The sequence below is a fragment of the Mus musculus genome, chromosome 4 (assembly GCF_000001635.26).
Source record: "Mus musculus strain C57BL/6J chromosome 4, GRCm38.p6 C57BL/6J".
Classification (NCBI taxonomy): Eukaryota; Metazoa; Chordata; class Mammalia; order Rodentia; family Muridae; genus Mus; species Mus musculus.
In genome coordinates, this window is record NC_000070.6 from 95601632 (window position 1) to 95615067 (window position 13436).

Here is a 13436-nt window from a genome sequence, read left to right on the forward strand (position 1 = left end):
TTAATATACTGTGCTCTATTTCAGAGTTCAAAGGTTAATTGCCATCCCAATTAGAAAGTGGCAGGGCTGGGATTTAAGTCCAGTCCTTCTGACCAGAGCCTTTTTTGTCTACACACTCTTACCCCCAAATTATTCTTCTTTGGCCTTTTTGGCATTCAAGATATCTCTTTCTCATTTTACCTGCCCCCGAGTTTCCCTGCTTTGAGTGATATGGTGATCTTGGTCAAAGCTCTGTCAGGTGGTTTCCATTTCCAGATGTTAGCACTCCTTTATGAAGTGTGGAAAACAGTGATGTCAGCTTAATGGCTCCCACCAGAGATGGATGGGTGAGAAGGTTCACCTCCTCTGGGAAGCTCAGAGACTTGAAGCCCCTAGGTGGTCTGCTGCATAGAGAATCCATCAAATGAGCCAGCGTTGGTGTGATTCATTACTGGCTGTGGGTTTTCAGGTGGTATCAGTCATCAGTTACTCAGACTCTATATGGAGGTAGGGAGAGCACGGCAACGTGAGAAGGAGCTTCAACCTTGAGACCATGAAGTAGGCAGTGAGGCAATAGGAGGGCCACATGTATCGAAGCAGACCTGGCCTGCTATCTGTCTTTTCAACTTAAATCTGCAGAATGCCTCCTGTGGTTGCTGACTTTGAAAGTGCTCTCTCAGCAGTCAAGAGTTTAGAGATTCTCATTCTGTCTCTGGCCTCAACAATGGTATGCTTTCGGAAAAGTCCCACATATCCCAGGCTCCCCTCGTTTTTCTTATAGGCAGTGAGAGAGTTGGATCAGAATACAGAACTGCCGTGCATTGCTACTGGCTCTGAGATTCATAAGCACCAATTAGCTTAATCCTAACAAGTTTTGCCTGCGGTCAGCATGGGGCAGAGAGATGGAGAGGACATCTGATTTTATAGAATACCTGGTACAGCCAGGATTTAAAACCTGTTTACATGCTCCAAATTCCAGCTCATCCCATGAGGTATTAAAAATGCTCTATAAAGTATACCACTTGGGATGGAGCCAGGAACGAGGGTGATAGTGTGTTCCTCAAAGTTACCTAACCTTACCTACAAGATAGGGAATGATTTTAATGTGTCTCCCCTTGAGGGCATATAGAAGAAGAAGAGCTGTGTTGAATTCATATCAGAGCACTGGGAAGATGGTCCTGTGTTCATATGAGTTGATAGTTGTCCAGAGATCTGCAACTTTACCACTATGTACTTGAGACCAACAGAAAACAACTTCCAGACAAAATGGTATTATTTTTAACTTCCTAAGACCATCTAGGTGCTCCACTTTGGCAGTCCGCACTTCCTCAGGCAGCCTAAAGGTTCCTAGGATTGGGGGTTACCGTGCTGATACTGAACTTCGTGTGGACACTAGGTTGGCATAGCACACTACAGCCCCAAACTCGTGGACAGTCAACTGACCCCTTTTCCTGAGACTCCTGAGTAACTTGTCATTATAGGAACTTACTACCACAACTGCCTGTATGTTATTCTTAAAAACACATTTTCCTTTTAACATGTTTGAGTAAAGATCAAAACACTGATCTTTCTGCTTATTCATGTATCTGAGAGTGAACTTGAGATTGACAAGGTATTTTGTTTTCTCTCTTTTTGTCAGCTTGCATAAGGATTCCTGGTGAAAATCTTTTAGGTGTTAACATGATGGCACTCAGAATTAATGAGACTTGTAAAACCAGCTTCTTAAAGGTCTTCTTATAGCGCTTCTGAAACTTTAATGTGTCACTGAGTCACTGGAGGGTTTTTTAGACTATACATTCTGTTCCAGCAGCCCTGGGGCAGGGCCTGAGAACTGGAGCATTTCTGACAGGTTAATGGGTGATGTAGATACTGCTGGCCTGAGGATTTATAAAGCCCTGTTCAATTTTATCCTTGGCTCTTATACCATGAAGAAAAGCATTCATTTGTGGACAATCAGGAAAGGGTACCTTCCTTTTGATTCTTTGATGAGAGATATAGAGATGCTAGATAGCTTCAGTAGAGCTGTTTAAGTACATATTCAGATAAGAATGTAAGAGTCTGTGCTCTTTAACTCAGTAAGCTGCTATTTGTCTACACATTAAATAACCTATTTATTTAGAAGTTAATTCTTGCCTTCTTCCATGTGAGTCCCAAGAATCAATCCTGGGTGGTTAGGCTTGGCAGCAAATGCCTTTACCCACTGGTCATCTCACTAGATCTTTTCTCTATTCTTGAGTTATTCCTTCATTTCTAAGTTCTGGCTGAGCTCTGCTATAAACCAGCAAATGCTGGAGAGACACCAGAAAAATGGGGACAATAAGAACTAAGCCTGAGCATATGTAATCAGAGTCTATGACATGCAGTAAGTAAAGTGTAGTGGAGTCATGTGGATGCAAAAGGAGCTATTGGATGAAGATGAAGACAGTCCAAGAGCAGTGATGTAGATACATGTATAATGCTCTGGGTAAAATTGTTATTTTTCTAGAGGCAGATAGTTTGGCATGAGTCTCAGGGCACAAGTGGAGGCTTTGCCTAGTAGTTAAAAGAGGAAGGATTTCCTAGATATATCCTATGATGTAGTTTTGGAAGGAAGAGATGGGACTTTAGTGAGTGTAATTGGAAAGAGGTTAGGTAAGTAGCCTGTTAAGATCTTAAGTTGGTGGTGCAGTCTGGTTGATGGTTATGAAGTAGGAAATAGAATGTCTTAGATAACTTTGGAGGGGATGTGAAGAATAGCGCAAGGAAATGTGTGCACAAAGCTGGAGATTTCTTACTTACCATGGAAGCCTCTAGTGGCTTTGCATCTGGATTAAATAACACTACATGCATCCTGGCCCAGAAGATCGTATGTGATGTCATTTATGTCCTTGCTCACTTTACTTCATACAGAGGGATCCAGTCAGAGGCCCCCGAATGCAGCAGGTTCTTTGCTACCTCACTTTTGGTTAGGGGATAGCAGATCATACTCTCTTGCCCTCTGCCTGCCTATTTGAAATGCTACTGGGGGGCTTTAGATCTAGGAAAGTGTTTCACATGTGTAGATATTGAGGCAGGATGAAAAGAATATTTGTTGACATGTGACAATTAAGTGAAGATTGGTGGCTGTCACTAAACCTTGCTGGAACACAGTCATAGCCACTCATTGTTCTATTGTCAGGGGCAACTGTTTGGTTACATCTGAAAAGCCTGCAAAACAAAATATATTCTTCTCCACCTGGAAAAAAAAAAAACATTTGTCGACTGCATTTGTCTTCAGGTGTTCATCCTCTGCCCGGAACAGTAGTGTTTCCCATGAAGCTGACTCTCCCTTGGGACTAGTTTTTCACTGTCCGTGCACTTCCTTCAAAAGCCTTTCCCTCACATCAGAAGGCTTTCCCATGTACAATCTTACCATTGTTGTTCCCATGCTGTTCTATCAGTTCTCATGATGGTTCCCTATGGTGTTTGCTTCCTCTGACCATTGTACTCCGCAGGTGGCTGGAGATCATATCCAGTCTATCTGTTCACTGCTGCGCCCACAACCCTTAGCTAGAGGGCTCCACACACAGGTTTCGAGTAATTTCGTTGACTTCATAAGGTGTTCCAGGTGAGAACTAATGAGAGCAGAGTTAGCTAGAGGCTTTAGGGGTAACACAGGACAGGGAGGCTGATGGGAGCTGACCACTCTTTCATAATGTGGCCATTTCTGTGTTCCTTGTTCTTACCCTGGGTTCCCATGTCCCAGGGAGGCAGGCTGAGTTTGGAGTTCAGACATCCCACTAGTCAAAAGGGATGTGCTGTGACAGATGTAGCTCATGGACAACCTCACTGGGATCTACTTTTGTAATATGGAATTTTAATCATGTCCCTTACATTTAAGACTTGTATGATTAAGGTTGAAGTGTATCTCCATAAGAAGAACTGTCTGATCAAAGGAAAAGTGCCATTTGAATTTTTTATAAGCAGCTGAGATTTTTTTCCATTTGGCTTCAATGATTCTGACTTTTATCTTAATGAAGGCTAACTGTAAATTAAGTTCCAACATCCTGGAGCAGCTGGGGTTGCCTGTGTTTATTAACATGAAATTTTGTAGGGATACAAGATATAGACTGCAGAAGGTCAGGGCAGGTAACAGCTGATGCTGTTGTGGATTCTGACAGCTCTGTGTTAATGAGGCATGAGTAGCTATGCCTTTCTAGGATACGTGGAGAGACTGCAGTCTGACTTTTCAGTCAGTTCCTACCATTGTCCCCAAAGAAGGAAACAAATTCAGCCTTTCCACCTCCATCTATGTCCCATGCTTCTGTTTGCCAAGGGTACACTGAGAAATGAGTGCAGGTTCTGGGACCTAATTAGACTTAGTTAGTTCCCATGCACCTTTTCCTGGCCAATGTAGAGGCCAGAGAGGTTCCTGAGTGTAGGAGTGTAGAGTGGTAGGCTGATAACTCCTTCTGTCTGAAGGAAGTGTCAGTTGAGGATATTACAGTAGGAACTGTTGGAGAGAAACTCATACTGGGAATAACAAAGATCTCACTTGACTCTAGTTTAGTGATCCTCAACCTTTCTAATGCTGCAACCCTTTAATACAGTTCTTTTTATTGTGGTGACCCCCAATCATAAAATTATATTTGTTGTTATTTCATAACATTAATTTTGCTATTGTTATGAATCATAATGGTGTTTTCTCATGGCCTTAGGTGACCCCTGTGAAATGGTCATTCAATCCCTAAAGGGGTTTCGACCCACAGGTTGAGAGAGAAACTTATCTAGTACTTCCTGTTTAATGACAGGCTTGCCAGCTCTTCTTGGTGCCTTTCCTGGTTTGATTATTCCAATCTTCTTGATGATATAATGATCTTTATCTTAAGGTTTAGTCTAACCATGAAACTTTATGAAAGATAAAAGTATGTTTATTTCTTGAAATGCCATCTTATATTCTCTCTCTCTCTCTCTCTCTCTCTCTCTCTCTCTCTCTCTCTCTCTCTCTCTGTCACAATTGTAGTTACTCTTCTTTCTTAGGGTAGTGTGCAATTTCACATGCAGGCCTAATTCTTCCCAGCCCTCTTTGGGTACTGGAGCTAATACAGATGTTGAAGAACTTTAAGAGACACAGAAGAGTTCTACATCATTGACAACAGAAAGTGTCTAAGATTTGAAGCCAGACATAATATGTTTAAATCTTTTCCCTACATCTAACCAATTGGAGGAGCCTGGAGAAGCTACACAAACTTCTTAATGCCTCAGAGCACTGGACTGTGATGATGCTGGCCTTGGAGAATTATTTTAATTTAGTGGGATGTTTGGAAAGTGGTTCCCATAGTAGATATTTACATAGTAGTTTTATTTTTCTTACATTGTGCTTGTAATTTTTTTTCTCCTGTGATGAGCATTTCAGCTACATGCTGTCTATGACTGAGCGATTCTAAACACTAGAATGTCTTCCTTCATGGGCTGGCCTTTGTGAGTAGTGAATGGTTCATGAGAGGTGTGCTTCCTGCTTGGTAGTTAGGTAAAGCATGTGAGGCTGTCGAAGACAATCAGGAAGCAGGAAGGAGGAGAGGGCCAAACTGGTCCAGTCATGGTGTGATCATCTGTTGTGTGTTACACTTGTACAAAGACATCCAACCATGAGCCCAGGGCAATCAGGGAGAATCTACTCCCTGATTTCCCTAAACTTTGCCAGTAAATCCTGTCCTGGAGCTATGAATATTTTATTTAACAAAGGCATTTTATTATCATCACAGCACCTTTGTGGGGTACATTTTATTTATTTGATTTTACAGATTAGGAAGGTGAATGCTCAGAAGAGCTAAGTGATTTATGTTCTTTGACCAGTAAGGAAACTCAAAGTAACAGCTTTGTCATGGATCTGTTCCCTACCCATATTCTGTAGGCACCTTCATCAACCTGTGTAGACACCCAAAAACAGGCCATGCTGTCAAGAAATTAGCCTTATTGAAGGGACATAGGTCAGCCAAGTTCAGAGAACAGAACCAGGAAGTAGTTGAAGACAGTGGTCAGTGACTATATGATGTTAATGAGATACTTTGTATCTAGTGCTTTCAAGCTCATTTGCACTCCTGATAATTCATCTAATCCTTACAACCACCCTAGGAAGTAAATATCATCTTCTATGTATTCGGAAATACGTACAGAGACTTGAAGTTTTCACTAAGTCCCTCAACTAGTAAATGACCAGGCTGGAGTTTAAACGTTGACATTTTCCCTTCAGAATATGGCTCATCGCCGTTTTACTCTCTTTCTTCTATTGTTTTTCTGTCAGGCCATCCATGGACGTGTTCAGGGAAAGACTTTGGGTGGCAGAATTCAGAGGCTCTAAGCTGTGAACAATTGGTGGTGGGATCCTATTTTTATTTTACCTTTAGTAAGGGTCTCTGTGTGATAGACATTGTGGTGAGATTAGGGATCCCCAGGTAAATAAGAGAGGTGAAGGACCTTGGTAGCTTCTGAAGGTCTAGCTTAGAGTGGTAGAAAATAGACAAGGAAATTCACACATGTGCGCATGCATGCGCACACATACACACACACATGCACACATACAAACACGCATGCACACACAATGGTTTTGTTTCTGGAGAATGCTATGGAGGATTTGGTGTGGCCAGCTTGGACTTTTTTTGGTTGGTTTCATTGGTGATGAGAAATTTTCCTAGGAAAGGGCATTGGATTCCTGGCAGGAAAGGGTTCACCTCATGAAATCAGCTGAGGAGTTTAGCAACGTGGACTGTCTGAGCTAGGCACCAGACAGGCCAAAACATGCATAACCTCAGAGCTCCGACCTGAAGTTTAGACCTCATTTTAAGAGCAGTAAGATGTGGTTGATAGGTTTTAAGCATGAATGTAACACAGTCTGTTTTACTACTTAAAAAAAAAAAGTCATTCTGGCACAATACTATACTTGGTAGACTATATATATATATATATATATATATATATATATATATATATATATATATTAACACAACAACATTACACCATAGTATTAAAGAGAAAAACACTAAATATTGAATGTGCAGGTTCCTAAATACATCTCTTTGAAGGAAGCATTCGGAAAATGGGCAAGTTATAGAGAAAGAAGGTGTCACTACTGGGACACTGTCCTTGTTGGATTCTTTGGATATGGTAAGAACAGTCTCATTCTTTGCTTCTTGGTAATTCCTCATGAAAAAAAAAAAAAGCCTGTAGACACAGCCAGACTTTCTGGTTGATAACGCTTATCACTTATTCTACAGGGGAATTTATTCTTCTTGGACCTATTATATATCACTAAATATCACTGAGGAATTTCATGCAAGCTCCTCAATAACGGTGTTCTCATCTCATTGTCCAGCCAAGGGTACCCGGGAAAGGCATGAACTGCCAGGAGAGTCTCACAAGGCTCAGCCTGTCCACAGTTCCTAGGTTCCAACCTTCATCCCTTACTGCTTGCTCTTAAAAAAAAAATCACTCATTTGTCTCCCCTGCTGCCACAAGACTGAATCAGGCCCCCAGAAGAGTTTTTTTTTTTTTTTTTTTTTTTGACTCACTGTATACTTGGGAAAGAACAATTTTGAGCATTTCCAATACTTAAGAACTAAGAAATTCTCATAAAAATATAGATTTCCTTCAAATCTGGAAAAAGAAAGAAGCTCACAGTCCCAGGCCCACACAACCATGCTGGAGAATGGCCGTTCTGAGAAGCGCCTGTCATGTTAGAGGGTTGGCACACCTCCTGACAAAGCAGGCCCCATCCAGACTCCTTAATCATTTTCCTTTCAACCCTCCCCTCCAGGCATTTGCAGTTGAGATTCAGGCTGTGGGAGCGTGTTTAAGGACTCCATCATTACTTTTCATATAGCAGATGCTGAGTGCAATGGAAAAACCTTTCCAGATTGTGAATTCCTTGGTCACTGGCTGTGAGTCCACGCCAAACTCTCTCACACTCTGGGTCTTTTTTTTTTCTTCTTCTTCTTTCTGGAAAACCTATAATAATTTTCACTTTACTTGAATGCATACTAATTGCCTAAGACTTAGATTCACCTTTTCCTGGGAGCCATACCTGGCTTTCTCCATTTAGTGTTGACTGGTACCCTGCTCTATGTCCTGTGCAGCATCCTTTGTGTTATCCCTACTCTCATAATGATTATACTTCATCATATCCAACTTATCCATGTGTGTCTAGTATCTAGAGCTCTGCTGAGTAGCTCCAGGTAATAACATAGTAAATACTTGCATTCATGAATATGGGTGAGGGCATTCAATTATGAATTATGCCATATTTTATTGCTGGGCATATGCATACATTCCAAAGTAAAGATCTGCTGCATGCTCAAGTTAACTTTATTTTCTCTTTCCCATTATAGAAAATGAGGGTTGGAGGGTTATAGACCCTTTCCACCTGGGCCCAGGCCTTGGCTGCCCGTCTGTTACCACACTCAGGGGCTTATCTTCCAAGTGAAGTTGATACAGGCTCTGGGGAAAAGGTTAGGGTTAGGGTCCTGTACCCCTCTCTTATGCTCTTGTACGTTAGAAATGAATGACTGCTCCCTTAATTTTTTCCTATTTTTTTTCTCCAGGTGAAGCTAAAACTCATCTGCTAATCTATAAGTCTTTCTCTAGGATGCTTGTACCACACCTCTGTACACCAGGACCAGATACCTCAGCATTTGAACCTTGTATTTTTTAGTATTACCCTGGGGTATCTGCTGTGAACTGGCATTGAAGAAACATACAACAGGGAAACCATAAACTTGAGCTCCTTCCCAAATTTATATATCTGACTTATGCTAAGTAAGTTCTAAGTTTTATATTTTATCATTCAACAGAATGACTGAAAAATGTTTATAGAGCTAGTTCTTATTAAATGAACAATTTGGATCCCATATAACCGTTCTGTCCGACCTAAAATTTTAAGGTAAATACAAACTATAAAACAAAAAGCCATTTAGTTCTCAAAGTTTAGATCCAAAGTTAAACTTACATTTCGAGAATTATCCTTGAGAGTGTGGTCTTAAGTTTTCTTCTACTATACAAATACCAGCCTAGAAACTCCTTTATGTACCCCAGGACAATATATGAATCTCTTAGAAACTCTGTCTCTTCTCCTTTGCACTCTGACCAAATATTATGTAAATAGAAAGAATGAATGAATAGCTCAATTAGTCTTTGCTCCTTCTTGGTTCCAGGGCCCTGAAAGGATCCTGCAGCTATGATCTCACTGCAAGCTTGTCTCTGAGCAGTGAGCTGTGCCTATTTTGCTGGGTGATTTGCAAGTGAGATCAGGGACTCCTCTGATGTCTAATGTATCTTGCAGCCTGAAGGGGCAATGCACTGGGTAGAACCTGTGGAGGGAAGTCTGATCTCAGTGGGAAGCAATGTTGAACCTATATCCACACCCGCTATATAAACTGCATTTGCAGTGGAGCCACTTCAGAGTGGCTTCTGGGGTTTGTCATCTAAGTGGTCCATGTCTTTTGACTCGAAAGTCCCCCAAAGGTATGCATTCCAGGATCGTTAGAGAGTTTCCTAAGTCAGGGCTCCACTGTGCTACCTGTTTATTATTGCAGCATTGCTAAGGGGTCTAAACCCTGTGATGGATAGAGTTTTCCCTTGTTGATGATATGTTGAAGTGTCTTGAAACTTACCCATTACTCATTAAAGAAATGAAGAGTACAGTCTCTCTTTAAATGATTATTTATAGAATTCATAATGTTTATAATGTTATTAATAAATACCTTTATTTTACTATTATTACTTTCATTTTTACTTAGCCACTGATTAATGAAAATTTTTGCCCATGGACTAGCACTATGGTTTTGGCATTTGAGAACAGCTGCTGCATTCGACCTCTAGGTCCATCAGCATTGGCATTTTGTGAACTCCAGAGACATGTTGGGAGAGGCGGGGACCATCAGAGAGATGCCTCTTACAGTTGTCTTGGTAGGCAGCCATGTGGTCTGGCCTTGTTTGGGGGGGCCAGAGGTCTGTCCAGGGACCTGAAAGAGAGTGGATCATTGTAGAAGTATTTATCCAGCGCCTCCCTAGCTCTTGGAAGCAGCAGCTGGATGGTGGTTATAGGAGGTGGGGCTCGGGTTCATGGCCAGGATTTCTCTCCAGTTCTTCCCATTGTCTGTATGATCTCGGCGGCTCATGTGCCTGAGGCCCTGAGGTCCCTATTTATGAAATGGAGTCCCTGGCATATTGGGTGTCAGAGTGGATACAGCAAACTCTTAATTACTTGATGCAGTAGTGCCTCTAACAGAACCTCTTCAGCATGGCTTCTGCTATTTGTTGTCTCAGTGGTCCATGTCTTCTGACTCAAAAATCCCCCAAAGGTATGCATTTGAGCATCATTGGAGAGATTACTAAGTCAGAGGACTCCACTGCGCTACCTGTTATTACAGCATTGCTAAGGGGTCTAAACTCTGTGAATCAAAACATTTGATTATTGGGATATATTTTTGATATGCTTGTTTCTGTGCCCAATTAAGTAATCCAACAGTGAAGGAGATAGGGTTCACATTGTTTAAGGGACAAGGCCTTGACAAAAATTATGCTTAATCTTTACAGACAGCTTTTAGGAAAGGATGCATACATGTAAATTTTAGTAGATTTACTAATTTATAAGCTTGTTGACACTATAAAATAAAAGATACTACAATAATGTTTAGTTAGGTTTAAATCAGAGACTTGCATTAGTAAGGGATATTCATATGTGAATATTTTATAAAGTTATGTAAAGTCATCTGACCAGAAAAACTGTCACTAGATATTATCTTATTTTGGATTGTGTTCGTATAAGTTTGAGTGAAAATTTTATTTTCAAAATAAACCCTCATTAAAAAAAAAGCTATTCTCCAAACCAAAACAATTTTAAAAGGATGTTTTCTTTTGTTAATTAATAAAAAAGTACACTAGTCACCTTTCTGTTCCCAAAGTCTCATCACTTTACAACAGAATCACAGCCTGGTCACCATGCCTTTGTCTTTAGTTTTATGGGCTTTGTGGGACACTTAACCTAAACTATAGCAAGATGCTCTGTGAAATGGGATCCCAAATGAGTCACGGTAAACAGACTCTGACCTCTTTGAAACAGAGGTTGCTTACTGTCTGCTCTTCAGACTTTGAAGAAAGATGAAGAAAATCACATTAGCAACTTCTACTAGGATATTGCCAAAATAACACTCATCCATTTGAACATGAACCTCTCAGTTCCTATTTAAACAGGAGCTCCCAGGTCCTATCTGAAGCAATGAGATATGCTAAGAGGGGCACACTTACTGCAGTCGCTGTCTGGTAGAGTTGGGAGGTCTGTTTCAGATTGTACTCAAGTTTTACACAGCTCACAGGCCAAGGTCACAGGACAGGGAGGTTGTCTAGGGGGTAAGGTAGGGTTAGATTAGGAGTACTAGGGGTAGTAGAATTTGTAAGGGATACTCTGTGGTACCTAAAGAATGAGCCCTGAAGAATGAGCACTAGGTAGTCAAGGTCCTTGGAGGTCTGTTTATAATTGGAATTTCCTTTTGGAACATCATGGTATAGATTCCAGTTGCCCATTAGCCACAGTGAGAGAAAGCCAGCAGTTGTTTGCCACCCACTTCCAGCTCTCTCACTCTAAGGACATTAACCTGAGAATTCCAAGGAGGAGCTTTGAGCACTCTCATGGCTCAGCTTCCTTTCTGATTAGGTGGAACATTCATCTTACTCCACACATCTCGAGAGTAGGCTACACAGTGCCCTAAGGCGAAAAAAATCCCAGTGTTAGCCCCTCTCATTCATGGGGATAGGACTGAATACAAGATACAGACCTTTCCACCGTTCCTTCTGAGTGGCATTTGACTCAGACGGTGACATCAGACATGACTTCATTCATTTAAAGGAAGGACTGAGAGAGTCAGGCTCTGCCCTTCTCTCCCCATACACAGTCTCCTTGAAGACATTGTTGTGTTCCCACTGCTTCCCACAGAATTTCTTCCTCTTCTCCTCCTCTTCCTCCTTCCTTCTTCATACTCTCTCTGTCATTGTCTTTCCCTTATTTTTCCTTCCATTCTGTTCATAGCTCATGCTTAGCCTGTTCTTTCTTTTTACCCAATACTCCCTTTGTCTTTTTGTCCACTTGCTTCTGTTGTTATTTGGCCTCCTTCTTCCTACTTAATCTCCATTGTTCCTGATCTCTGTGTATATCCTCTATTTGACCTGTTTTCCTTCTTCTCTGCTCTTTGTCCTCTTGTGAGAAATGCATGAGGGAGCTGGTTCTCCTTCCTCTTGACTGTTCACTTCTGGAATCTACCAGGTGCTTGCTGTCTCAATTGTTCTAAAGCTGCATACGCAGTCACCCTTTCCTCAGGGATGGATGGTGTCTGCCATTCCTTTCTGATTTCTTACTGATTTTAGGAGAAGTCTTTCTGACTGGCCCTCTCACAGTTTCTTCTCCTTGTTCATGGGCACAGTTGATGAGCCCTTATCAATGTTGCCCAGGCCCTGATGTTGTCTCTCCTTCCCTCCATCTCCCCTTCCTCACTTTTTAACTTCCCTTTATATTCATTTCTTTCTCATGGCAGTGCTTTCCTTGATAGCCATACAGATTCTGTGCTTTATAAAGCAAGTATTTTGGAACTTGAACAGTCATCAGGAGTAGTTCACATGTTCTCCCTAGCCAGCTTGAGGATTGTGAACAAGATTTTGTAATCAGAGGCTGGAGAGATGGCTCATTGGTTAAGAGCATTTGCTTCTTGTTCTGAGGACCAGTGTTCAATATCCAGTACCTACATGGCAACTCACAACTATCTGTAGCTCTAGTCCCAGGATATCTTCAATTTTCTGGCCTCTGCAGGCACTTCACATATATGGTGCACAGATGTACAAAATATATACAATAAAAGTAAAGGAAAAATTATTTAAACAATTATAATAATCTCCAAGCTTCCTCTTTAGTTGTATCTTCCAGCACCTCATAGACCCCAGAGCCAGACAGCAGGGAACACAGTAAGCTCTAGTGCCACTTTGTAGTTTCCTGGCTTTGATAAACTGGTGAATTTAATTACTCTTTGCTTCAATTTCATGTCCTATAACGATTACTGAATATCTTAACACACACACTCTCTCTCTCTCTTTCTCTCTTTCTCTTTCTCTCTCTCTCTCTCTCTCTCTCTCTCTCTCTCTCTCTCTCTCTCTCTTTCTCTCTCCTATAGGTCTTCTGGGAGACCATATAATCAAATATGTAAACTGCTTAGAACAATACTTAGTATTCAGGGAGCACTTCTGAAACTAATTCATTTGAATGCTAATTCCACTCCATTTCCCCAGTTTTTGGAGTCTGGTTATTCTTAATCAACTTTGATTCTGCTATTAATAGTTCTGTCACCAAATACATATGGGTCTCACGTTCTTCATATCAATGTTTAAGTCATAATATTATAATCTGCGTTCATTCAGTGAGGCTATGCATTTATTTGTTTGTTTGCTCTTTTTGGCATATG

At 41.1% G+C, this 13436-nt stretch overlaps 1 protein-coding gene across 25 annotated transcripts in view; it reads left to right on the forward strand.

Annotated features, from left to right (window-relative positions):
* The window catches only part of Fggy (FGGY carbohydrate kinase domain containing), a 369460-nt gene that overhangs the window by 44152 nt on the left and 311872 nt on the right, over window positions 1-13436 (forward strand). The window lies entirely within an intron of this gene.